The sequence below is a fragment of the Rhamphochromis sp. 'chilingali' genome, assembly GCF_963969265.1.
Source record: "Rhamphochromis sp. 'chilingali' genome assembly, chromosome: 13".
NCBI classification, from domain to species: Eukaryota; Metazoa; Chordata; class Actinopteri; order Cichliformes; family Cichlidae; genus Rhamphochromis; species Rhamphochromis sp. 'chilingali'.
This window is the reverse complement of record NC_137940.1, coordinates 158,320-184,755: the sequence shown is the minus strand read 5'-3', so window position 1 is coordinate 184,755 and position 26,436 is coordinate 158,320. Positions and strand designations below refer to the sequence as shown.

Below are 26,436 nucleotides of genomic sequence, written 5' to 3'. Positions count from 1 at the left end.
CTGTGTTCCTGTTAATGATAAACTACAAATTTACTCTAAATTACTAAAATATCGATATTTTAATGTGAGAATTGATTCTAGAACATAAATGATTGGTATCGGAGGAATCGATATTTCAGGATCGATCCGAACATCACTACAGAACGCAGTCTTCAGAGATATCTACGTGAACACTGTGATACATCTGACCTTCAGTCCGAAGCAGAAACCCAAACCAGTCTTAAACGAAAGCACAAGTAAAACTTTTTTACTCACAAACATATCTTTGATTGTTAAGAATTTATGATCTTGGTGGTGCTTGCATACTGCAATATCACCACATAATATAGTCCAAAAGGTGGAAGTTTGTAAACTTTTTAAAAAATGCAAAGCCGTGTACACTTGTGCACTTCAAAAATTCCTTGTATACTAGACCTTCTTGCACATCTCTGTTTCCTGTGTTGTTAGAAATCAAACTGTAATTTTAGGAAAAATTATGCCAAAAGCACATTTACAATTACTTAATACCGTTTTTAATTTTATTTCTTTACACCAAATCCCCTGTACACATATACAGACTCCGAGGATGAGCAGCCTACAAAAAAAGGCCCCTCAAGTGAAAATACCAGGTAATAAAATCATTTCTAGTGTCTGTGTACATATCTGTGTCTGACACAAGGAAACTTTTTTGACAAGTTGTCTGTATTCTTTCAATAAATTATCTTTTTCTAAACAGTCCTCACCACGCCGCAGTCTGCCCCCCAGCCCACTGATAGCAACCATCATAATGCCCCACCCAGCTTCCAGCACCTTTCGCCACTCCGGCACAACACACAAACCGACACAGCTTTGCGATCTCCCCAGCATGCAGAGTCTGATGTCGATGTCTTCCCTATAGATGGTATGCTTTTAAAATTGTTTTAAAGCTGCATCACAATGTCATTGTATTCTTATCTTCAAAACACCAGTTTATACTCCTGAATGTCATCGTGTTGTGATTTCTTTTCTGTAGATTCCAGAGACTCTGTGAGGCCACTATTACAAGGCAAGTTTGAAAATCTTGGAATTTCACATTTTACATGGTATAAAAAATATACGTGACAGGCAAAAACTAGTAAACACTTTTAGCAGTTACAAGAACTAACAAATGAATATCCAACAAAAGGGAATAGAAATACATTGTACTGCAAATACTTTGGTTTATTCTTTGTATGACTTGAAAATCAGGCTTTAGGGAAAACTAAATGACATGTTTCTATCATCAATTGCATGAAGTAAACACACAAGCACTTGCATACACATTTAAGACGCCTCTGGATGTCTGGAGTTTTGATCTCCTCCATACCCGCTTCACACCCTGGAGGACGGGGCTGTGGCCCCCCCACACTCCCTAGCAGATCATTACATGGAGAAACCTTTGGAATGCAAGCATGCTGATCCACACAGGTATGCACACATGGGTATTCACAGACGTGGACTAAAGCTTTCTTGGCTGCTGCCTCAAAGCACACTGTGCGCTGTCTATCTTGCGTGCTGCACAATATCATTTATTATTTAGTAAATATTGATATCTATGACTAGCTAGTTTATTGTGATGGTGCTTTGTTTTCTCTATTATTATGTTACTCTTTGTTGTTTGTTGTCTCCTCTGTTTGTTTTGTTTGTTTGTTTGTTTTTTTTTTCTCCATACAGGTGACCCAGGAGTTCTTTTTTTTTTTTCTCTCTCTTCCCCCCCCTTCTCACCGTCTCTTCTCCCCTTTGGTTTTCTTTCTTTCTCTCCCCCTCTTTCTCTCATTCATTCCCCCTGTCCTATTTATTAAAAAAAAAAAAAAAAAAATGACAAAGGATGAACTGAAGCTCTGCCATCACGTAATGTCGCATACTGCTGTTTCTGATGTCATTTAAAAAAAAAAAAAAAAAAAAAAAAAGACACCTCCTGGGTGAGGTGCTCCGGGCATGTCCCACCGGGAGGAGACACGCTGAAGAGATTATATCTCTTGGCTGGCCTGGGAACGCCTTGGTGTTCCCCTGGACAAGCTAGAGGAGGTGACCAGGGAGAGGGAGGTCTGAGCTTCTCTGCTTGGGCTGCTGCTGCCGCGACCCGGCACCGGGTAAGTGGAAGAAGATGGATGAATGGAAGTGAATATAACTAAACTGACTGCTTACTTGCAGGTGGAGAGAGATGAGCTCTGAGAAGAGGTAATGTGAATCCGGGTTAGCAGAATGCTACAGTAGGGCTGACCTGAGTTCCAAAGGTTCGAGGAGTTGTGGTGGCAGGAGAGCAGGCAGATGAAGCACTGAGAGATTTCCAAACGAGACAGTGAATTATCCAGGAGTCTGGAAGGTGGGCTAGAGCCAGAGTGATGAGCCGAGGGGATTTCCAGGTAAGTCTTAAGTCTTCCACGCCTGATTGCCTCCAAACCAGCTCCAGGCGTGGAAAGCTGGTGAGGGGAATCTAAACCGAATTACAGTTGACAAAAAAGCTGCCATTATGTCTTATAAATGTGTTCACTCACTACCTGTAAAAAGTACAGCGATGTTCTGGCAAAAACAGCTACCAGTACTTTACAGTTTTATTTATTTTACAATATTTTAGTATTTTATAATTCAACAAATTTTTACAGTGTGTTGAGATGGATGACTGACAGACTATGATTATAAGAATTATAAATATACCTAAATATAAGTGCTTTCAAAGTGCTTTTTGAAATGTGTGTATGTCTGTATGAACGATGCTTGTAGTACGAAACTCTTTGGGTGCTCAGGTCGAGCAGAACAGCACTTTGAATGTACCTGTCCAGTTCAGTCCTGACTGAGGACACCTCTGTGTTTGCCATAGAAAGACTGAATACGTTTTGGGGAAATGCAATAATTACTGTGTGTTTTAGAGCATTTTTACCTCCATGTGGAAGAATTTTTTTCACATTGAAAAGTAACTCAATGAGTCACTGAATCAAAGGATTTCAATAAGCCAAGATGAGGCTCTCAGAAAATATCAAGATAATGAGAAATTTAAATAAGAGAGAAGACTGTAAGAATGTGAGGGAGCAGAAGAGAATCACATTTCCATTAACACCAAGGTCATTTATCCAGCCCCACTCCTCAGCTGCATTCAGAGGGAAACAGCAAATCTCATTTTCTGTGTTTCTCATAAGTGGCGGATCAACCACACTCACTTATCATTCTCTTATGTGCTGTCTGCTCTGTTTTTCATTCTTCTCTGCTTTGTTTTTACTAGTTGCAATGGTCATTGGCGGGGAGTTAATTAGGACACCAGAAGCTGTTGAGCTTTTTCATGCAGTTGTAGTCTTATACAAATAATCCAGTCAGCCGTCTAGTATCCAAGTATCCAACTTGCACATGCTGTTTATTATATGTGAATGAAATGTTTAAAAAATAACTACAGATTTACTGTAATTAAAACCTGCCAATGTAGCGATTTTCATCAAAACCAAAAGGCAATGTATGCTATGGTTTTCAGAATGATCAGTGTGGGTGACCATTGTGTTTCTGAAATAAGCAACATCTTTGCTTAAAAAACATTTTTTTGGGTTGGCATCTATCATTAAGCATGATACACACACTCACCCAGTAACACAGTATAGTCCTGTGCAGTTGTATTGTGAGTCACACCTCACATGGACGTATAGCACATAGCACCTTCATTTTTAAACACACATTGTGAAAGCTTTAGGGTTTAAAACAATGATCATCTTAGTGAAATCCATTCTGTATGTGTTTGGACCTGTTGTTGTGGTTGTTGTTCAGTCTGAGACCTGTAATTTTTTCATCTGAGTCTGAGATCTGACATTTTTTCGTCTGAGACTGAGACCTGACAACTTTTTTCCTGAGACCTGACGATGTCCTAAAATGTACACCGTACTCCGGTCTCAGTCCGTCTGCACCCACCCCTGGCCCTGGTCACTTGGTCGTTTTAGTGTTGATGCTGTTCACGTCTCGGATAGCCTCGGTTAGGGCAATTCCGCTTCCAGTGTCCATGCTTACCACAGGAAAAGCAGGCATCTGGGTCTCCTCCCCGCTGCTGTCGTTGTTGATCGTGTCTTCGATCACGTCTTCCTCCCCGGCCTCGGTAGCGCCAGCTGCCTTTACAGTGGAAGCCACCCCACGGGTTCACTGCAGCCTTGTACAGCGTTAAGGCTGCGTTGTGGAGGTCGGCGCTCTGTTTTTCCTCTTTCTTGCTTTTCCTTTCGTCAAGGTGGTTCTGAGCATGGCGGGCATGGCGTCGTAGTTCCATTAGCCGAGGTTAATTTTCCCTCCCCACTTGCGAACACCTTACTTTGGCTGACACATCTGATCTTAGTCCCCGTAAAATATGGCCGCAGAGATGGTGCTCACATGTGGAGGCGGTGACGCCTGTCATGTCGTCCTTCGGTATTCCACCATTAGCTTCAAACACATTTATCATACGATGTATGAAATAATCCACAGATTCGTCCTGGGTTTGCTTGTAAGTCTGACAATATCCATAGTTTTCTTCATGCTCGTAGGTCAGGTGTCTTACCCCCAGCATAGTGTCAGGCAAATGCGGTGATATTTTCCTCACGTTGCATGGTTCCAGCTTGCCTGCTGCTGCGCGTCCAATTTCTTGACCTGCGGGACAATATTCAGGCCGATCCGTGGCAAAGGGCAGGACGTAATATCCATTAGCCCGCGGCGCACTCCATGTGTGGCTAAGTGCTTGGAGGGCCCCTCTCGGCCCTCTGCCCGGTTTGAGTGTCACTTCTAACGCTTCCTCTTGGCGGAGCTGCCGCTCTCCAGCCGCTGAACTGGCGCTGCCGTCTACTGGCGGTGTGTCGTGTGGTGCAGAGCAGGATCGGGAGGGAAAGGAGTCCAGGTCGGCATCGGCTTTCAGGCCCTGCAAAACAGCCTGTACTAGGGCACAAGGAGAAGCACAAACAGTGCGTGAACAGGGAAATGATGTTTTGTTCTCCGTGTTATGCAGAGGCGGAAGAGGCGCTCAGGCAGATTCTGCATCAGCCTCCCTTCCAAGCACTTCTCTAGGCAACTCTTTCAGGGCTGCTTTCTTTTCCCTCCTTTCTGCTTCCATCATCCACATTTTCAAACATTCCTTCTCATCGCTTACCCTACGCAAATCTACAGTGTTAACTTTCCCTTTCTTCAATAATTTTGCTTCCTCCTCCCGCAACTGTTTCAGAGAGGTACAGTTACATGTGTTATTGTCTAAAACTTTATAAGTCAACAGCTCATTTGTTCTAGCTAATGAGGTGTAATATTCGTGTCGCAGAAGAGTTTTTATTTCTTTGTGAAAAGGTATTTTAAGTTCACTAGCTTCAGGTCCCTTTTCAGAAAATAATTATACAAAAAGGCTTTTTTCAGAGAACACAGAATGGGTTAACAACCCAGCAGTGGAGGATGATCAAGACTTGAAAACTGGTGCTACTAATTTCTACAGCTGTTCCAACTTTTCTGGATTTCTTCCCCCTCTGTCTGCATAAAAGCAGTGTTGGAACACACTGTGGTACCATACCCTCGTGAGCATCAGTTGAACAGTATTGTACTGCAGATAGTAGAGTGTTGCTATAAAAATAGCAAGAAAAAGGGCAATTGACAATGGAAGAGAGACAGACCATCATAAGACGTATAAATGTAGGTCTGTGCTACAGAGAGACTGCAAAGAAAGTTAAGGTGTCAGTGAGGACAGTTTCCTTCAAAGGCTCAGAAACAAACTGACAGGAAGAGGTCTGCAGACCCAAAGACACGACTGAACTGGCGTTTCTGAGAGCTTCAAGCAGCTTCATAGTGGTCGTAGTGAGCAAGTCTCAGTTTCAGCTGTGAAGAGAAACTTCGAGCTGCAGGTTTGAGAGGATGAGCTGCAGCAAGAAAGCCAGATGTCAGAATAAGACAAAGAGGCTTGTCTGGACATTGAAACACCACCACTGGACTACTGAAGACTGGAAGAAGGTTTTATGGACTGATGGGTCAACATTTGAAATCTTTGGTTCATCACGGAGGATCTTTGTACGCCGTAGAGTAGGTGAAAGGTTGGTTCCACAGTGTGTGGCATCAACTGTCAAATGCTGAGAGGAAATGTCTTTCAGTTGACAGTGGATTATAACCCTGCATCACAAAAAGTGGAAAAAGATGTATAAAATGTACACAAAAGCAGAATTTTAAAATGTACAATCATGAAAAAACTGCAATTAATGTCAATATTTTTGCTTTAATATCTTTTTTAAATTATAAATATATGCTTAGACTGAATTTGACGGTAGACACATGTTTCTTGTAAACACACTGTCATAAACCTAACCTGACACATTCACCCTGTGAAAGGAGACCCACATACACAACTGAGCTCTAAGGACTATACCCCAGTGTTGCCAGTACTGCTGACTGGAAACAAGCCATGCCTCCTTTCCAGTACCTACATAAAGGAAGTTGGGGGGGAGAGAGCCGCCAAGACAAAAGTCAACCTTCACTCAGGCAACATGGTGTCATGGTCCTGGGTCGAGCGACCCAGTGTTTGAGTTTTATGTATCTTTTGTATTCATTTGTGCCTAGCTTAGTTCACCTAGTTAATTTCTAGATTGCAGTTTAGTTTTGTTCCTTAGTTGTTTATGTCATCTCCCCCTGTACTAAGTCTCCCTGGTTCATGCGTCATGTCTGCGTGGTTATGTTTAGTTCATGTCATGTCATGTCTCCATGTTTCCTGTTTTACTTTGAAAGTCTATATTCATTGTCAGTGTATTCAGTTTCACTTCTCCTGTCCAGTTGTTAGGTTCATGTGTGTCAGCTGTGCTCCCATGTGTGGCCACTTCTCCTGATCATCCCTCATGTGTATTTAGTCTCTGTGTTTCATACAGTCTGTGTTGCGTCGTCTGTGTTCCCACCCTCCATGTTGTCACAGCCAGTCTTTTGTATTCATAGTTATGGTTTCCTGTGTCTTCATAGTTTATCCTGGTATCACTTTCCCAGTTTAGTTATAGTTTAGTTTTGTCACTGCACTTCTGCCTTGTCTAATTGAAAATCCATCCATCCATCCATCTTCATCCGCTTTATCCGGGCCCGTCGTGGTGAAGAGGGAGCTGAGTGTAAAAGCGAAGCTCTCAATTTACCGGTCGATCTACATCCCTACCCTCACCTATGGCCACGAGCTGTGGGTAGTGACCGAAAGAACGAGATTGCGGATACAAGCAGCGGAAATGGGCTTCCTCCGAAGGGTGGCTGGCCTCTCCCTTAGAGATAGGGTGAGAGGTTCGGCCATCCAGGAGGGGCTCAGAGTAGAGCAGCTGCTGCTCCACATCGAAAGGATCCAGCTGAGGTGGTTCGGGCATCTGACAAGGATGCCCCCTGGGCGCCTCCTGGGTGAGGTGTTCCAGGCATGTCCCACCGGGAGGAGGCCCCGGGGCAGACCCAGGACATGCTGGAGAGATTATATCTCTCAGCTGGCCTGGGAACGCCTTGGTGTTCCCCCGGATAAGCTGGAGGAGGTGGCTGGGGAGAGGGAGGTCTGGGCCTCTTTGCTTATGTAACACTGGTGGTGCAATACTAGGCCTGTTAGTGCTACTTCTTGCCTTCTTTGCCTGTAGTACGGCAGTATAATTACCTTTAACCACAGTACGAGGACAGAAGGGAAATATGGACCAGATCAGACAGGTTCTAGATTCGTAGGAGCCAAGGGTGTATGACAACAGAGGACTTGTACACAGTAGGTGTAGAAAACACAATTGCATTTATTAGCAATTATTAAAGTTGTGCACATTTAACAAAAGTAGAGCGCTCTTCTTGAAAACAAAATAAAATAAACCCCACAAATGGTCGACCTAAGGATATATTGTCTTTTGTGTCTTTTTTAAAGTCAATTTCAGTCTTTCAATGTTCAGTAGTCATTCAGTGTGTTTGTAACCAGTCGGGTTACAATCTACCAGTTCATCCGGCTCTTTGGGCTGGGCTCGCCATCCAGTACTGGAAAAGGGATCCTCGATTCTTCTCAGGTCCTCAAAACCAATCCAATCCAAATAAGCAAAGGAAAAAACCTGACCTGGGGACCAGGCCAGAACACAGTAGTTCAACATTTAAGCTATCATGCCTGTAACTTATTATTACTACTGGTTGCTTGTAGTGCTTCTAAATTTCTTTCAAAATATTCTATGTTGTACAACAAATTATTCTCATTTCAAAGGGAAAAAGTGCATAGGAAACACACATTTAAAACAATACAAAATAGCTCAGTAGTGCATTAGAAATACACATTGGCTTGAGACTTATCAAGTTTCAGCTAAGTAAAGTGCAGGTGAAGGCACTTAATTTCACATTGCCTGTAGTACTTAGTGTGCAGAACTATAATTAGCACCATGAGAAAAGGGAACATGTGCTAACATAACATCGCACAACACCATACATTATACATCAATACCACAGTAATGTGACATAAACCTTTAAAGAACATCTCATATAAAGTGCAGCAGACTCAGTGCTAATTGCTTTAGCCTCGGAAAAGGCACTTTCATTGCAAAATGGCTAACGGAAGTTAGCATCAGAGCTAGCGGCAAGTAGCATGCTATGCTAGCGCACGTGTGCTGCCTGGGACTTACCATGCGAAGCAACAAATGCTACACGGGGCTTCACAGTGCTCACGTTGGCTCACGGCCTCTGGAATACAGTATCACTCTTATTATTCTTGCCGAAAAAAGGACTTTCTCTATCCAGCTAGCTTCTTTGCCGCACGGGTAAACTGATCTTTCACCGTCTGTGTCTCTGGCGTATCTGACTGGCACACGAAGGCACACACAGGTGTCTGAGCAGCGCACAGACTGGGGGAGGGTCAGACCGGCCAATGATTGGTCGCTCAGTGGATCTGACAAACACACTCTACAGGACTAAGTCCTGCCCCCCACACCATTTATACATTACATATACATATGTACATATTAATTAAACTTATGTTTACAAGCTTTTTATCAGTATTTATTATAATTAACTTTGTTTTTATCAATATTTATTCCCATCGTGAGAGTATGAATATTTATACTTTTAATCCTGTTTTTAACACTGGGTTACACTTAGGCTGCTGCCCCCGCGACCCGGCCTCGGATAAAGCGGATGAAGATGGATGGATGGATGTGTGGAAATTTGGGGAAATACTTACAAAACTTCACTTCAACCATTGTGTGAAATTCAGAAAAAAGCAATCAGGATGATTACTGAAGCAGGATTTGGAGAGCACATTAACATTATATTCTTGAAATTAAAGATTCTGAAGTTTATGTATCTTGTAAAATATAATACTGCATAAATGATGTACAAAGTCAGATACAATATGTTACCAGGAAATGTACAGAGGATGTTATTTGACAGAGAAGGGGACTATGAATTGAGGGGAAAATTAAACCTGAAGACTCTTAAAGCACGGACAAAGGTTAAAACCTTTTCTGTTACCATTTGTGGGGTAAAACTGTGGAACAGTTTTCTTCAGGACCTACAGCAATGTGCAAGCATTAGTCAGTTCATAAAGATGTTTCGAAAACTGCTTTTGGAAGGATATGAAACTAATAAAGTTGATCAGCCATTGTATATGTAACTATGCTAAATTGTATCCATCACTGTAGCTATGTTAATGCATGTCCTTCATTCCTTGTTTATTTTGAGGGGTAAGTGATGATGGGAATTAGGGGTAACAATGAATAGTGGGATTCAATAGAATGTTGAGCATGGGGTAGGGACTAATAAGTATGTTATACTTCTTCCTACTCCATTTCAGACTTAATAATTGTAATTTCATGTCATTTAGACTCTATTTTATTTTATTTATTTTCTTTTTTTGTTTTGTCTGAGCACATACGTGTGTGTATTTACATATATATTCGTATTTGTACATGTAAATGCAAGTATGTGTACTTGTATATATTGTTTTTTTCTGTACATGTCTGAAATAAAGATACAATAACAATAACAATACTGACTCCCCCCTAGGAATTACCTTTTTTCCCTGCTCCCCGTGAACTAGCCCCATAGATCCATAAAATCGAACACAGGTATGGTCAGGAACTATTTTTGCCCCAGAGCCATCTGTGAGCTAAACCATACCCACACACAACAAATATACCTACCAGGAGCCCCCACTATGACCTTCTATAGAATAATGTAAATATTGTCACACTCACCAAACAACTCCACGAATAAGTGCTTAAACTATTTATCTGACATCAGAGTGTATCATCATACATACACAATACAGTATGTTACAGTATGTTAGTTAAGGACACCAGACATGTAAAGAGGTATGTGCTTGGATAAATGACTGGTCTTGAATCACAGTTACACACTATGCAGACAGTTTAATGTTTAATTGATGAGACATAACAAAAGTATCAGTGTCTTCCAAATAACCAAAACAGGGAAAATGTTTTGCTGTTGTTTGAAAAGCCTCCACCAGCCTCTCACTCAGCAGGGGCAGGTTAGAGATGCAGGATTTATTTCATTGAGGCCAATCTAGTACACCTGGAGCTGTTTCCTTCACACCCTACTGGCCAAATAATTGGATGGGTCCTATCAAGACAATATATATAAAAAGTTAGGTTTGTATAACTCTAACACTATGTGTGGATGCGATCTTTATGTTTAATATTTAGAACAGTTCTCACAGGTAAGGACAAAGAGCCAAATTCAGAGCTAAAAAAACAAAGATAAAGAAATCTCACCCTTCAGAAGGACTAGCAGAGGGCAAAGCACAGTAGAGACAGTTTAGGTGGCCAGCTAGGAGTTAGACTAGTCGAGGCATACCTCAGGGGCCCGCCCTATTGTTTCCTTGCCACTGAGAGTACACCTTGGATGAATCAGTGGAGAACAGCTGGCTTCCTTTCCTGGCTTTCTAGCTTTTATTTTTCTGGTTTACCTCTTGAGGCTGAGAGACTTTGCTTGGTAGTGCGGACATCTTGTTGTATTTCTTAGGCACCTGTGGCATCACATTTTTCTGCATTTCTGGTAGCTAGCTAACCTCCTCCTGTGATTCCTTGACCATGGCCCCTAGTTGCCTTCCCCAAGGAGGGTACTGCTCCTTATAGCTGTTCATCTCATAGCCAAGTATCTTAAAAAGATCACTGGTTAGTCTCAGTGGTGGTGGTCACAGTGGGGATTGTCCTTAATGCTGCATTCATATCTTCTAGTAGACTTTCATAGGGTACTTCACACAGTCTTGGCTATTGCCCACAGCGGGTCCAGGTTTCCAGCTTCTCTTTCAGGTCAGCTACTCTTTCATTCAATGCAGCAGTTGTTCTTGGGCCTTGGTACCCCATCTTTGAGTGTGGGGACGATGACACCTCCCCATTGACATAACATCTTTGCTGTTCCTATTGCTGTAGCATATGTATTGTAACTCATCAGTCTGTAGTTGTGATAACAGCTGCTTCTTGTGGATGTTGGACCACTCAGCAGGATGATAAATGGCCTGTATTTATATAGCGCTTTACTAGTCCCTAAGGACCCCAAAGCGCTTTACATATCCAGTCATCCACCCATTCACACACACATTCACACACTGGTGATGGTAAGCTACATTGTAGCCACAGCCACCCTGGGGCGCACTGACAGAGGCGAGGCTGCCGGACACTGGCGCCACCGGGCCCTCTGATGTCCGGGGTGACTGCTGATTGTGCTTTCTAGTGCTCGTAGACAGGTGTCAGAGGTTAACAGAGAGACTGAGCCAGGGTTGGTTGTAGACCTGATCCACTGCAATGCAGGAGTACCTTCTCTCCCTAAACAAGAGAAGAATCTGGACACTGGTTTAAGTAAGTAAGTAAGTAAGTAAAATTTTATTTATATAGCACATTTCTAGATAAAAGATCACAAAGTGCTTTACAAGGTATAGGAACAGAATAAAAAGACAAAGTACAGTCAAAAGTTAACAAAATGCAATTTTAAAAAGATGTGTTTTTAGCTGTTTTTTAAAAGTAATCAGTGAATCAGCAGATCTTAAGTTCTGAGGAAGAGAATTCCACAGTCTGGCGGCCACAGTAGCAAAAGCTCGATCACCCCTAGTTTTCAGTCTCGTATACTGAATAACAAGTAATCCCTGACCACAAGACCTCAGAGACCTACTAGGGGCATAGGGCTGTAAAAGTTCAATGATGTAAGATAAGATAAGATAAGATAACCTTTATTAGTCCCACACGTGGGAAATTTGTTTTGTCACAGCAGGAAGTGGACAGTGCAAAAGTTATGAGGCAAAAATTAGAATACAATAAGAATAAATACAGTACACAACTGTACAGAATAGAATAAAATACTATATACAGTAGAATAAAATAAAATAAATATACAATAAGATAAAAATAGAATACAAATACAAATACTATATACAACTGAGTAAAAATACAACGATGACAGAAAGGATTATTGCACTTAGTATTATTGCATATGTATGGATGTGTGTGCTTGATCAGTTAAAGTCTTTATTATGGAGTCTGACAGCAGTGGGGAGGAAAGACCTGCGAAATCTCTCCGTCCCACACCGTGGGTGCCGCAGTCTCCCACTGAAGGAGCTGCTCAGTGCTGTCACAGTCTGCTGCATGGGGTGGGAGATGTTGTCCATCAGGGATGACAGCTTAGCCGCCGTTCTCCTGTCACTCACCACCTCCACTGGGTCCAGAGGGCATCCTAGAACAGAGCTGGCCCTTCGGATCACCCTGTTCAGTCTCTTCCTGTCCCCAGCAGAGATGCTGCCGCCCCAGCAGACCACACCATAAAAGATAGCAGAAGCCACAACAGAGTCATAGAATTTCTTCAGGAGTGGGCCCTCCACTCCAAACGACCTGAGTCTCCGCAGCAGGTACAGCCTGCTCTGCCCTTTCCTGTAGAGGGCGTCTGAGTTATGAGTCCAGTCCAGTCTATTGTTCAGATGAACACCAAGGTACCTGTAGCTGTCCACAGCCTCAATGTCCATACCTTGGATGTTCAGTGGTTGCAGTGGAGAATGCTTGTGCCTGCGGAAGTCTACCACCAGTTCCTTGGTTTTACTGGCGTTGATCTGGAGGTAGTTCAGCTGGCACCAGTCCACAAAGTCTTGGGTCAGACCTCTGTACTCCTTGTCGTCCCCATCAGTGATGAGGCCGACTATTGCAGAGTCATCAGAGAACTTCTGCAGGAAGCACTGGGTGGAATTGTGGGAGAAGTCTGCAGTGTAGATGGTGAAGAGGAACGGAGCCAGAACCGTTCCCTGTGGGGCCCCCGTACTGCAGACGACCCTGTCCGACACACATGTATGATGGTGCTTGTTCTTGAAGAGCCTTAAATGTCAGAACCAGAATCTTAAAGTGGACTCTGAATTCGACAGGGAGCCAGTGTAACTGTATAAGCAACGGTGTTATATGTGAGTATTTCGATGTTTTCGTCAGAAGCCTTGCTGCAGCATTTTGGACAGTCTGCAGATGCTCCAGGGAACTTTTGTTTAGACATGTGAACAGTGAATTGCAATAGTCCAGTCGTGATGAAATAAAAGCATGAATAACAATCTCCAGTTCAGTATGAGATATTATGGGGCTCAATTTAGAATTATTTCTTAAATGATAGAAGCAAGACCGAACCAGAGATTTGACGTGAATATCCAATGTAAGAGCAGGATCGAAGGTTATCCCTAGGTTCCTGATAGATGGTTTCACAAATGTTGAAAGGGGACCAAGAGCATTCATTATGCTGGGTACATGTCTGTCTGGAGCACATAAAAGGACTTCAGTTTTATTTTCATTTAGTTGGAGGAAATTGTCGGCCATCCAACCTTTGATGGTTTCCAAACACACATTTAAAATCCGCAGCTTAGAAGCATCTTCAGGTTTAAAAGATATATATAGTTGGGTGTCGTCTGCGTAGCAGTGGTAACAAATATCCTCAAAAGGGCTCAAAATATGCTGGAGAGGAAGTAAATAAATTAAAAACAATAATGGCCCCAGCACAGAGCCTTGTGGCACACCAAAGGACAGGGACGTAGAAGATGACCTGTACTTAGAAACTGCCACAGAAGAGTATCGTTCACAAAGATACGAGGAGAACCACTCTAAGGCAGACCCAGATACACCGACCCAGTATTTCAGCCTATCAAGCAAAATATAATGGTCAACGGTGTCAAAGGCCGACGTGAGATCCAACATTAAGAGAACAGAACACTTACCTGCATCGTTTTGCATCAGAATGTCATTGGAAACTCTAAGAAGGGCTGTTTCAGTAGAATGAGCTTTACGAAAGCCAGACTGAAATTTGTCAAAGATATTATATTTGTCTAAAACTGCTGTAAGCTGCTTAGCCACAATCTTCTCTAAAATCTTAGCAATTAACGTTATTTTAGTTGCTAGTGAGAAATGGGTCCAGCATAGGCTTTTTTAACAGGGGGTATATAACAGCAGTTTTAAAATAAGCAGGGACTTTGCCAGATCCCAAAGAGGTGTTAATTATAGTGAGCATACAGGGACCAATAGAGTAAAAGACATTTTTGAATAACGATGCGGGTAAAATGTCGAGTGAACAAGAGGATACTTTTGTTGCACTAACTATTTTTCCCAGCTCGGATAGTGAAACAGGTAAAAATCTTTCTAAAACAACAGGCCAAACTGGCGTGGGAACTGACAGTGCAGATGCTGATGGGGACAATTTTTTTCCTTATATTGCTAATTTTTTCTAAAAAGAAAGCAAGAAATGTTTCACAGTCTTCAGCAGAAGAAATAATGGCAGCAGGTGGAGCAGGAGTAATGATATCAGTAATAGTATCAAATAAGACCTTAGGATTACCTCTGCTCTTTGCAACCAACTGAGAAAAGTAAGCAGCCCTTGCATCTCTAATAGCATTGTTAAAAGAGGCTAAAAGATCCTTTAAATAAAGGAGATGAACATTTAAATGAGTTTTCCCCCATAACCGCTCAGCTTTACGACAATTACGTTTTATAGAGCGGATGTTGTCATTTAGCCAAGGTAGGGACTTGGAAACAGGCACAGGTCTCATTTTAACCGGACAGATTTCATCTAAGATCGAAAGACAATGATGATTAAATAGATCCGTTGAGAAATCAACACCGTTTTGTGGGGATAGTGTTAAAATAAAAGCATCTGAGAACTTCTGCGCTGTGGAGGAATTTATAATGCGCGACATAACTGTCCGGTGAACAGGAGACATAGGCTCATGAAAAGACATGTTAAAAAGAATACAATAATGGTCAGAGATAAAAATGTCCTTAGAACAAATACAATCAATATTCAAACCCAAGGTAAAGACAAGGTCCAGTGTGTGACCTTTGTTATGTGTGGGGCCGGACACATGCTGGATAAAATGAAAAGAATCCATAATGTTGATAAAACCCCTGGCAAAGAGGTCGGACATATCATCAGCATGTATATTAAAATCCCCCACTAAAAGCAATTTGGACAACCTCATAGTAGAGGACAGGAAGTCGCTAAACTCCGCTAAAAACAAGCTGTTTGGGCCGGGTGGACGATACACCACAGCACAGTAAAAAGGATCCTTACTGCCGATTTTAATGAGCTGCAATTCAAAAGAAAGAAAGTGTCCAACTTTCACTGAACGGCAGTTGAAACGGCTCTGAAATGCCACCGCGAGACCTCCTCCACGACCAGATCCCCGAGGCTGGCTGATGACAGAAAAGCCATTTGGGCACATTTCAATAAGAGACGAATAGTCCAAGCCCCGCTGCCAGGTCTTGGTCAGAAGCAAGAAGTCCAGATTTTTAGAAGCAATAAAATCGTTAAGCACAAACGATTTATTAGTCAAAGAGCGGGCATAAAAGAGCGCCATAGTCAGCGGGGTGAGAGCATCATTATTGGGAGAAGCTCGAGTTAAAGGACGTAAATACTCGAGATTAGAGCCTTCACGTTCGTATATTCCACTCACCGAGGGTCAAGGTCAAGGTCAAGGTTCTTTATTTGTCACATGCATAGTTATACAAGTATAACACACAGTGAAATGTAGCCTGACACGCTCCTCGACATGTGCAAAAAAATTGGGGGGGGGGGGGGGGGGGGGGGGTGTAGAGGAAAAACATTATATATATAAGTATATACATTGGGTGAATGTGCAGTAGTAGCAGCAAGCAGGTGAATTCTGTACATTAATATGAATAGACATCTGACTATTTTACAGGATAGACAATATAAACATATTTAAAATTAAAGGTATTGAAATGTACATTGTGGTTTAGTGTCTGGAAGAGTCCTGACTCAGTCAATTATAGATGATGTGAGAGGGCGGGTGTGTGTGTTTAGGGCACGGATGGCTTGGGGATAGAAGCTCCTCTTGAGTCTCTCTGTCCTTGCCCGGAAGATGCGGAACCTTCTACCAGATTGCAGAAGTTGGAACAGTTTGTTGCCAGGATGGGACGGGTCCTTCAGTATCTGCTCTAGTCCGGCATCTCCTGGTGTAGGTGTCCTGAAGCGGGGGGAGAGCAATCCTGCAGCAGCGTTCTGCTGTACGGATCACTCTCTGGAGAGCTTTTCTGCAGTTCTGCTTATTTGTTACCCACCACAAGTAAATTAGCAACCAGCAGCGTCTTTAAGATAAGGATAAAATGATAAGATGGGGCCTGATTTATTTTCTAGAATTTGATTCTCATATTAAAATATCAATAGTAGTAATTTGGGGTAAATTTGTAGTTTATCATGGAGTAGGAACATAGTGGAACGTAAGGAGTCCAGCTCCATCCCCACAACATCACTGGCCTTACAGATCAGTTTAACGAGTCTATTGGCATCTGCGACCCTCAATCTGCTCCCCCAGCATGCAACAGCATAGAGGATCGCACTGGCCACAACAGACTCGTAGAAAATCCTGAGCATTTTCTGGCAGATGTTGAAGGACCTCAGTCGCCTCAAAAAATAGAGACGACTCTGGCCCTTCCTGTAAAGTGCTGTGGTGTTTTTAGCCCAGTCCAGTTTATTGTCAATGTGTACTCCAAGGTATTTATAGTCCTCCACAATGTCAACACTGACCCCCTGGATTGAAACAGGAGTCAAGTGTTTCCTGGTCTTCCTGAAGTCCATGATCAATTCCTTGGTCTTTGCCATGTTGAGCTGCAGATGATTCTGCTCACACCACGTGACAAAGGAGTCGACCACAGCCCGGTACTCTGTCTCATCATCCCTGCTGATGCATCCAACCACCGCAGAGTCATCAGAAAACTTCTGAAGATGGCAGGTCTCTGTGCAGTGGCTGAAGTCTGTGGTGTAGAGGGTGAAGAGGAAGGGGGAGAGGACAGTCCCCTGTGGTGCCCCTGTGTTGCTGATTACCTTGTCAGACACACACTGTGGGAGACGTACATATTGTGGTCTTCCTGTCAGGTAATCAACAATCCAGGACACGTGGTATCTTTGGAATAGGGACGAGGCATGATGTCTTCCACATCACTGGGACCCTCTGCAGACTCAGCATAAACAGTTTATGAAAGACTCCACACATCTGGGGGGCACAGGTCTTGAGGACGAGGGGACTCACTCCGTCTGGTCCAGCAGACTTGCCTGAGTGAAGACTCCTCATTTGCATCTCGACCTGGTATTGAGTGAAGGTGATGGTTCAAGGTTCAAGGTTCAAGGTTCTTTATTTGTCACATGCATAGTTATACAAGTATAACACACAGTGAAATGTAGCCTGACACGCTCCTCGACATGTGCAAAAATTGGGGGGGGGGGAGAGGGGTGTAGAGGAAGAACATTATATATATATATACAGACATATAGTATATACACTGGGTGAATGTGCAGTAGTAGCAGCAAGCAGGTGAATTCTGTACATTAATATGAATAGACATCTGACTATTTTACAGGATAGACAATATAAACATATTTAAAATTAAAGGAATTGAAATGTACATTGTGCCTTGGTTTAGAGTGTCTGGAAGAGAGTCCTGTCTCAGTCAATTATAGATGATGTGAGAGGGCGGGTGTGTGTGTTTAGGGCACGGATGGCTTGGGGATAGAAGCTCCTCTTGAGTCTCTCTGTCCTTGCCCGGAAGATGCGGAACCTTCTACCAGATTGCAGAAGTTGGAACAGTTTGTTGCCAGGATGGGACGGGTCCTTCAGTATCTGCTCTAGTCCGGCATCTCCTGGTGTAGGTGTCCTGAAGCGGGGGGAGAGCAATCCTGCAGCAGCGTTCTGCTGTACGGATCACTCTCTGGAGAGCTTTTTGGTCCTTCACACAGCTGTTCCCAAACCACGATGTCATGTTCTGTGTGAGGATGCTCTCCACAGCGCCTGTATAGAAAATCCTGAGGATCTTTGGAGAGACCCTGAACTTCCTCAGTTGTCGTAGGTGATACAGGCGCTGCCTAGCCTTTTTGGTCTGGACCTGAATGTGGGCAGCCCATGTCAGGTCTGAGGATGAAAAGCCAGTCAGCAGGAGAGTCTGGATGAACCCTTCTGAGGTATCCAATCCAGTTAATTGTTCAGATGAACAGTAAGGTACCTGTTGCTGTCCACAGCCTCAATGTCGGTAAATTGGATGTTAAGTGGTTGCAGTGGGGGATGTTTGTGCCTGTGGAAGTCTGCCACCAGCTCCTTGGTTTTACTAGTGTTGATCTGGAGGTAGTTCTGCTGGCACCAGTCCACAAAGTCATGGGTCAGTTTTCTGTACTCCTTGTCGTCCCCATCAGTGATGAGCATTCAGTTCTATTCAATGTTATTTATATAGCACCAAGTCACAACTGTCACACAACAGGTGTAAGGTTGTAAGGCAAAGACCCTACAATAATACAGAGAAAACCCCAACAATCAGAAGATCCCTTATGCACAAGCACCATTTAAAATAATACATAATTCTCCCCAGTACCAACTCCACAGTGGGTATCTTTATAGATACTCTTCAAAGTTAAAACAAAAAATATTATTATTATTTTTTTTTTTTTGCTTTCAGTGTCACAAAGTAGTAGAACATGAAAACAAAAGGTTACCTGAAAGCAAGTTAAGCAGAGCTTTTAGCTGTTTTGAAAACATCACTGAATCAACAGAGCTGAAGCTCAGTGGGAGAGAATCCCACAGTGTGGGGGCCACTGTGGTTAAACTTTTGTCTCCTTTAGTTCTCAGCCTTATCTGATGTACAACCAGCAAGCCCTGATCACATGACCTCAGGGACTAGCTGGGGATGTATGCAGCTAAACAAACACTCAGTGATGTACACTGACGAAGAGCTCTGAAGTCAGAACCAGAATCTCAAAGTAAACTTAAGTGAATGGAGCTCCAGAGCACCAGAGTAAGTTCTGATGTGACATATGAGTACTTAAAAGATTGAGTCATAAGCCTCGTAATGTCGGTCTGAACAACCAGCAGGAGTCCCAGGGAAGTTTTCTTAAGACATGTGAACAGTGAATTACAGTAATCCAGGCATGAATAAAAATGTCCATTTCAAAGCATGACACGGTGGAACTTAACTTGACATTTCTGCAGTGAAAAAGCAAGAGTGAACTTAGATTTAATGTCCAAAGTGAAGGCTGAGTCAAAAGCTACCCCAAGGTTCTCAATGAAAGGTTGAGAAAATGTGGCAGGGGAACCTAGAGTTTCCATTACTTTAGGCACAAATCTGTTGGGGGCACAAACAAGGAGTGATGTCTTTTCTTCTTCATTAAGTTAGAGAAAATTGTAAGCCATACAGCTTTTATTAACTAAGAAACATCTAGCGGATGAAAAGTGTAATCTTTAAGAGGGACAGCAAACACATGGCTTGGTGGGAGAAGATACAAAGTGCTGGAACTTACTAGAGCTTCAAAAATCAAAGTTCACATGGTCATAATGAATTGCAGTCTCCAACTACTGCCTCGCCCTTGTGACTATAGCAATAACCATGTTGGGGACTGATGGGCCAGCAGTTTGTGCGAATCATACTCTCAAAAATCTATACCATGTTCAAACCCTACAAACTGTGAGGATGTCAAGAGGCTTGTATATAGTGAAAATATGCATGTAACCGATACTGTAGATGCTGCCTTCAATGTAAGTTGGTTCCAGAAAGCCTCTGTGATGTTTAGTTTGTGAGTGGATCCTTAGTACATGGAATCACTCTGTGCTTGTGAATACAAAAATACAAACACACACACACACACACGTCTCAGCTCGGGGCTCTGTGGAGACTGGCACACTGCTAGCACCTCAAATGCATCTCTTACACTCAGGATTACTGTTGACAGGTTGGGAGCTGAACTGATCCACCCACAAAAAATGTGTGCGAGTGCAATGTGTGTTATTGCCGTGTGGATTTGCTCATCACAGTGAGAGGGTATTGATTTTAGTCCAGCTGCTGGCTGGTTAAAAGCGTTGATCTTTACTCTGCATCTCAGTTCTCGGTGCGTTCCACTAGCTGAGAGGGGCTTTTTATTTGTTTATGCCATAAGTATCACAACTCTTATCCCTCAGCAGCCTTTTACACACAAATCAATAAGAACTTGTCAGCTTAGATTTTAGTTTGCAACACACAGCGTTGTTCACCTTTAAGGTATGTGCAGACATGAGGATGAAGCAATCCATATTCTTATTTTGGAGGTATAGTCATGCTGCATTGTGTCCTATAATCATATTTACCATCTGGCAGTGTCCGTAAAGTAAAGCTGTAGTTGAGTCCACTATCAAACACTGGATAGTCTCACCATGGAGTACAGATATAGGAGCACAGATACATCTGGATTCCTTGTGAAGTATTGCCTGAAAGTTTCTTTGAAGCTGTTCTCTGATGTTAGATCTGTCTATCCTGGAAACAGATGACTTTCTCTGCTCAGTTTTTTTTCCTTTAAAGGAGTGTTCCTTATCCAAGAAATAAGGATCGTAGGTTTTTGAAATGGGATTTCATAAACAAATCTGATTTTACAGCATCCGTTTGGACATGTGTATATTGGATCCGAAGGACATCATTAAACTTTATGTGCACTACATCTGGAAAGCTTACCATTGCTCATGTTGTGTGTATCACTTGTAAAATCAAGCCACATTATCAGATGGCTCTTTAGCCACATTCTACAAAAGCATCATTTCATTGTTTCTGAAGCTAGGAATTGTTAGTTTACAAATCAAGTCTCTTAAATGAATTTTGGACTCACAGTTCCTGTGTGGTAAGACTTTCATTCAGGAATGTGACTAAATAGAAAATCCATATGAAGAGGTAGATGTGTATGTGCACCTAGCCCTAAACTGACAAATTAAAGATTATGCTTTAATGGACGTATGCCAGTGTTTGGAATTTACATGTCACTACTAATCATACTATTATTATTGTTTCAGCAAATGCTTAACAATGTAGACAAATACAGTCCCCATCAAAAGTTTAAGACCACTTGAAAAAATCCCTACTTTCCATGGTCGCATCTTAACAAGGTTCCAAGTAGAGCTTCAACATGCAACAAGAAGAAATGAAGATAAGGTCATTTTTTGAGCATGCAATTAATTGAAAACAACGCTTAAACTGAAACAGGCTGTTTTACAGCTGATCAAACGTTTAGGACCACACCTCCAAAAAAACAAAACAGAAACCAAAGTTCCAAATATGAACTCAGTGATGAGGAGCTCTGCTGTTATTGTTGATCACTTAAAAAATTTGTTGCGACATGCTTGATGCAAGCGTTTCCATGAGGTGAGTGCGAACATTTTGGGTGAAGTCAGCGGCATAAAGGGTGTCTGGAACTGTTGTTCATTTTTGTAAACCTCCCAGTGGTCATGTGAACTCTGAAGTTTTCTGCTGGTTACACACACCACTGAGCATGCCAGCAAGTGTGTGTGAATTCAACAGGTATCAGTTGTACTGAGAGGAGAGAGCTACATTATTAGCTGATTTGTGTTTGTTTGGGATAAGTTAAGGTTAGAGTAAGGCAAACAATGGTTATAGTTAAGAAGTAAGATCTCAATGCTAAATGGAGTCAGTTTGGTGTCTTTTGAAGACATGGATACTGAACCTGTGTGCATGTGTTTCAGACACTGATGCAGCATGAGTGAGTGATGGAGCCCCATCCTGGCATCTATTGAGTGACAACAGACAGGCAGAGGTTAAGTCAGTTCTCCTGGAAAATCCACCAGCAGGACGCTGTCAAACTACAAATATGTGAGTTTGTGCATCACAAATCACAATATGATGTTTTACTTGAAGTCTTTCTCATTCAGCTGTACCTCCTGTGTTACTGCAGTTTTATTGGAAATTATTTGTGGGTGCGGCTGTAGCTCATGTGTTAGAGCAGTCGCTATAGTATGCTTGGGCACAATGCTAAAGCCCACGTTGCTCCTGATATGTGTAACTGTTACAGAGTGCTCAGGCACAGATAAAAGCATTGTGTGAGTGTGTGTGTGTGGTTGGGTGAATGAACCTTGCAGCAGAAAGCACTCCTAGTGGTCAGCTGAGTAGAAAGGTGGTCTATAAGTACCAATCCAAACACTACTGTGCACACATACATTTAATGAAAAATGGTGTCCTTCACAACAGCCATGAGTCTGTGAATGTGAAGCCAGAGTTACGCCCTGTGTGTGCAATGCTTCTTATTTCTGGTGCTTAAGTGCCCCCATGTGGCGAAAATAGGAACTGTATGTAAAGCACAGTGCAGTCCAAGTGACAGCAGGACCTTTATAATGCAGCCTGATGCAGAGAGGCACATAACAAAGCTGCTAATTGTGTGTGAACATACCCATTACTTTAAGAAAAACTCATTATACTTGGACACACACACACACACACACATTGCTGGCACCTGACAGTAAGCTGAATGTCAGCATCTTTTAGCAAGAAGCTAGTAAATATCCCCAGGAACAGAAGCTGTTTAAATTGCCACCGTCTCCCACTTCAGCACCCATACTGCACGTGTGTGTGTTTAGGTGTATGTGTGCATGCTTGTTTCAATTCACTGCTTTCCATTGTGCCAGCCAGGTGAGACCAATTTTACATAGAAAGGAGCATAATTTCATCATATCAATCATTCAGGCAGTTCAATAGAATTTCAGGCTCATTTATTTACAAATCAAAGTGTTCTTCATCCATATTAAATCAAAGTGTTCTTCATCCATATTGAAGCCACTCCATAAACAGGACACCGCACAGGATGATGCCAATGCTCCGGAGAGACAGAGTCATTGATTTTTCTCAGGTGATCCCCGATTTACTTTTGACATTTCAAAGTGCACGGTGGTTTGGCTTCAAGCTAGCAATCAAAAGAGAGAAGTGTATTTTCTTGGCATTTGCTTTACTTGCGGGAATTTACTTCTTGTGGAGAAATCTGCTCACATGCAAATGTCAAACGGAATCTCTGCATGGAAACTGTTGTGGTGCCACAATCTGATGTTTGATGCCACTGAAGTGCATTCAGTGAGGCGCTTATTGTACCAGTCCATTTTTAAAGAATGTATTGATTCAGTTTCTATGAGGTTATTTTCATAAGCTGTCTTCCTTTCTAGTCTAAAACAATATAGTATACAATAAATTAGAGATCTGAACACAAATGTCAGACAAAAAATAATCATGTGTAGCCGATGCATTTTGATGATGTCATTATCTCTGTTGTTGAGATAGTGAAAGAAACCTTAATAAATAAATGTTTCTTTTATTTTGTTTGATTCTTGGTTTTTTTCTATAATTGTGCTCTTTATGAGGTCTTGCGAGGAAGTGACGTGCCGTTTAAGCTGCGAGACGTGGAAAACCGGATGGACCTTCATGGCGGGTGGAAGCCGGAGACGATAAGTCACGGGGTTGAGCCGGGCAGTGATCTCGTACGGGCCAGCGAACCTGGGAGTGAGCTTCTTGGACTCGGTGCGGAGCCGCAGGTGCCTTGTGGAGAGCCAGATGCGATCCCCCGGCTGGAATGGATGACCCGGGCGGTGACGATGCTGCTGGGTGTACAGAGCGTTGGCTCAGGAAATGACAGCCCGCGCCTTGATCAGAATCAGAATCAGAATCAGAATACTTTATTGATCCCTGGGGGAAATTATTTTTTGTTACAGTGCTCCATTTTAAACCAACATTAAGACAAGACAGACAATACACTAAATAAGAATAGTATAATATATACATATATATACATACATAAGTCACTTATAAATAAATAGTTGGAAAAGAAACATGTGTAGCTGTAGTAGCAAACAGTGTGTTAAGTGGATGCGTTGTACAGGGAGATGGCCACAGGCAGGAAAGATTTCCTGTGTCATTAGGAGAAGGTAAGATGGGGGCTCGATTGCCGAAGGCAATCGGGCACCAATGCACAGGACATTCCTGCTCCCGGCTCAAGGAACCATGTCCCAAACTTGGTGCCCTGAAAAAGGGATTATGTTAGCATCCTGGACATGAGGTTTACATTGTGATCAGCCCCAGATGGGGGAGGGGGGGAGGGGGGGGAAACGAGGGAGAGCGAGGGGTAAGAGAGAGAGAGAGAGAGGGAGGGAGGGAGGGAGGGAGGGAGGGAGGGTGGAGTTTGGAGTTGAGGGTCATTCCAATATAGGGTTAAAAATGGTTAAGGATGAGGTGAAAACAGGCCACCAAGGGCCTGACGTGCACTGTCCATCAATGGGGGCCGGGAGATGGAGACCCTGCCCGGGTGTTCAAAAAATTGCCCATATCTTGGGTGAAATAGCTCGGGGCCGTCGTGACGTTTCGGCTGAGTAGTGCCTTCTTCAGACTGGCCCGGTAATTGTGACTCTGTCAGGTAAGACTTTTCTTTCTCCTTTTATACAGGTTTGGCGACAGGTAAGTATTTTTTTATATTTTATTTTTTTCTCTTTTCCCTTTCTTTACAGGTTTTTTTCTTAAGGGTTAGGGGTTAGGGTTAGGTTAGGGGAAATTGAAACTCCTCCCTCGTTTAAGAGGGCAGGAGTATGTGCACGCTCCGCACCATGACCCTTCCCGAGACCCGTTACGTTATCGCCACCCCATCTACCGTATCCGGCAATCCCCAGATCCGAATCGAGGTAAGTACCGTCCTTTTCTTTTTTAGGTTCAGGTAAGTACCAAATTGTGCGTAATTTTGCCGAATTTGTGTTTTATTTGTCCTGTTCTTTAGGTTCTTAACTGTTTTTTAATAAAATTTGTCTTTGCTCAATGAATTTAGTCTCTGTGTCGTTTTTATTTCCAATTCTTAGGCTTTTAAACTGTTTTTATCCATAAATTATCCAATTTTTAGGTTATAGATTTATGATAGTCCATATATTAGGTTTTTAATTTTTTAGGCCAGTAAATCAATACATAAATGAAAAAACATCAAAAGAAATCCCCCCCGAAAATAACAAACTAAAATAACAAACTAAAATAACAAACAAAAACACGTTTTAGTGCTGACGCATGGCTGTAGCTACGTTTCGGCTGGATTGTGCCTTCTTCAGGCTGTGCACATGCGTCGCTGGCCAAATCAAAATGAAGAGACTCTTCTCTGCCCCTCCTTTTATATGTGCTGTGGCTCCTCCCTCCAGCAGCCGCTGAAAGTACCGGATGTACGTCACTTTGCTTTTTTTCTTTTTTTGTGTTTTTCTCTTTTTCTTTTTCTGGTTTTTCCTTTTTCTTTTTTCTTGCTGCTTACTTTTACTTAATCCTTTGCTTCCCTTCTTTCCTTCTCTCCTTTCCTACCTTTTCTTTGCCTTCTTCCTTTTGTCTCCTAATCCCTGCATCTCTTCCTTTTGCCTTAAAGTCCCTCCTTACTCTTCTCCCCTCCATTGACTTTCCTTTGACAGTCCCTGTTTTCTGGCCTCTATTTGTCTTTGCTTTGGCTTTATTTCTTTGTCTTTGTGGCCCATCTATAATTTTCCCTCTCTTGGGTTTCTATTTTCCCTCTCTTGGGGTATCATCATCCGCAACTGGGGATGGAATCTCTTGGGTTTCTATTTTCCCTCTCTTGGGGTATCATCATCCGCAACTGGGGATGGAATTGGGGTATCTGCACAAAGGGGTCAGCATTGGGGTTGGGGTTAAGGTCAGGGCTTAGGCTGGGGATGGGACTAGAGATAGGGCATTAGTCATGTGGCTAGGGTTAAGGGTTAGGGTTAGGGGGTTAGGGTTAGGGGTTAGGGGTTAGGGTTAGGGTGTGGAAAAGGAAACAGGGTCCCAGCAATTGCTGGTCCCCTGTTGGTGCACTCTCACTCGACTGGAGTGGGCATTGATGCCCCCTGATCAAAAAATTACCCATCTTGGGTTATAGTTGCTAGCTGTTTATGATTGAGCCCGTCGCGACGTTTCGGCGTTGTTTCGCCTTCATCAGGCTGGGCTCAATGATGTAGGGACTGTCTTGTCCTCTATTTATATGTTTCCCTTAACTTAGGTTTTCTTTGTGACTTTCTTGTCTTCTATTTCTCTGTTTCTTCTTACTTAGGTTTTTTTCTGCATTTTCTTAGCTTTTTCTGTGCTTTTCTGTTTTTCTCAACCCTGCTTGGGGAGTTCTATTTTTCTGTTTGTCTCAACCCTACTTGGGGAGCTTTTCTTTCATGTGCTTTCTTCTTAGCTTTCTCTGTACTTTTTTCTTAGTTTTTCTCTATTTTTCTTCTCTGTGTAC

The 26,436-nt window shown here is 42.6% G+C and overlaps 1 long non-coding RNA gene across 1 annotated transcript; it reads right to left on the bottom strand.

The window, feature by feature from the left end:
* Positions 1 to 7,674: 7,674 nt before the first annotated feature.
* LOC308409089 lies at positions 7,675 to 8,920 on the bottom strand. Its single transcript, XR_013973939.1, has 2 exons — positions 8,556 to 8,920; positions 7,675 to 8,002 (listed from the first exon to the last, which is right to left on the bottom strand). It is a non-coding gene; the product is annotated as an uncharacterized lncRNA (long non-coding RNA).
* Positions 8,921 to 26,436: the final 17,516 nt, after the last annotated feature.